Source organism: Rhinoderma darwinii, unplaced genomic scaffold, assembly GCF_050947455.1.
Source record: "Rhinoderma darwinii isolate aRhiDar2 unplaced genomic scaffold, aRhiDar2.hap1 Scaffold_830, whole genome shotgun sequence".
Taxonomy (NCBI): Eukaryota; Metazoa; Chordata; class Amphibia; order Anura; family Rhinodermatidae; genus Rhinoderma; species Rhinoderma darwinii.
This window is the reverse complement of record NW_027464398.1, coordinates 746-2500: the sequence shown is the minus strand read 5'-3', so window position 1 is coordinate 2500 and position 1755 is coordinate 746. Positions and strand designations below refer to the sequence as shown.

The 1755-nt window shown below is 45.1% G+C and overlaps 1 long non-coding RNA gene across 1 annotated transcript in view; it reads right to left on the bottom strand.

Annotated features, from left to right (window-relative positions):
* LOC142731598 (uncharacterized) overlaps positions 1 to 1515 on the bottom strand; it is a 6594-nt gene extending 5079 nt beyond the window's left edge. The window contains exon 1 of the long non-coding RNA XR_012879038.1: positions 1091 to 1515. This is a non-coding gene — a long non-coding RNA (uncharacterized LOC142731598). The remainder of the gene's footprint in view (positions 1 to 1090) is intronic.
* Between the last annotated feature and the right edge of the window lie 240 nt (positions 1516 to 1755).

Genomic DNA, 1755 nt, shown 5'->3' with positions numbered 1-1755 from the left:
GAAATGATCTCTACAGAACAGGAAGGTCAGTCTATTATGAATGGTGGATTCTTTGTTATCTACATATATAGATGTTACCTGTCAGTGTAATCCTGCCTGTGATGATAATGAGATGACTGCTGAGAAATGATCTCTACAGAACAGGAAGGGTCAGTCTATTATGAATGGTGGATTCTTTGTTATCTACATATATAGATGTTACCTGTCAGTGTAATCCTGCCTGTGATGATAATGAGATGACTGCTGAGAACTGTAAGGAGCAGTCTACTATGAGACTCATTGGCCAGAGGGCAAACTGCAAGATTAGATAAAGACAAAAAAATAATATAAAAAAAAACCACCAAAAAATCATAAAAAATATGTTTAACAGAAACTTGATTTGTACAATAGATCATTTTCTGATGACACATTCTCTGTAAGTGGTTGAACTGAGCTTTCCTAGATCTCGGCCTAGAGTGCAGCTGTTAATCGCAGCCGCTGCCCCCCAAAATCTGATGCTAAGCCTAGTGCATGACCGGATTCATAGAACACCTTGTAGAGAACTTCTATGTGCAGTCACAGCTCCCTCAGGTCCTGCACTATGTATAATACAGTGTCTGACGTGTTACTGTAATGTAGAACTAAGGAGGAACCCCACCTTAAAGAGAACAGAAAGGAGAAGACCTTTTCTCTCCTCAGTAGATGTTGACTCGCTCATTGCTGTGACGCTATCTAATCATAGTGGACAGCCTCACAGCGATGCAAAAGACCTGCAGGAAATTTCACAAAATCAGCAGGTTTTCTGCATCGCTGTGAAGCGATCCGCTCTGATTGGACAGCGTCACAGCAAAAAGTGAGGCAACGCCTACTGAGGAGAGATGGTGTCTCCTCTTTGTACCTTTAATTACAACACGCATATGTTAGGTGCAAAACGGAGTAAGGGCTGTAGTGGAACAACATGGAGGGGGGCAAAAAAGAAAATGACAGCGTTGGAATCTGGAGGACGCCAAGTATAAGGGGAGGAATGTGGTTAAAAAAACAACAACAAATAACACAGCAGGTCCTGCTTAATAAACCACGGAGTTCACTTTCTAAATTCATTATTACTGACCTCTGGTAACACCTCCTGGAATTTCCTGCTCCGGTTCACTCTTACACGGTTGATCGACCCTCACTCGCTCTTCTGCTTCATCCTCTGTTTTAATAATAGTCAGATCTTCCCCCTGATTTCACATATGTAACAATTCAGTACAATACAGCAGAGAGTGCGAAGAATCTAACAGATCAACATAAGAAACCACCAAACTCTATGACCCCATCTATGACCGTTAGGGATGCACGATGCCTCGAAACTTCCATACTGTTTCGATACCGTTATTTCATGTATTTCGATACTTAGCTCTGCGGCCGCACAGCTCAGTATAGTAACACATGAATGTATGAGAGCGGGGCTGCGGCTGTGTGATAGTCATTGCCCGGCTCCTGAGTCATGACGAGTGCGCGGGGTCAGGATGATGCGATGCGGCCAGCGCTGCACTAATGATTGCCGGCACTGAAGACAGAACATGGCGGGCGCGCTGCAAAACACCCCCATGTTCTGTCTTCAGTGCCTGCACCGCCGCTTATTATAGTGCAGCGCCGGCCGCATCACCTCATGCTGACAGCGCTCTCACTTATGTCAGGAGCGGGGCAATGGTTGTATTACACAGCCACAGCCCCCCTCTATAACGGCGGAGATCAGAGAAACCTCTCATCTCCGCCGCTATTCCCCTGAAT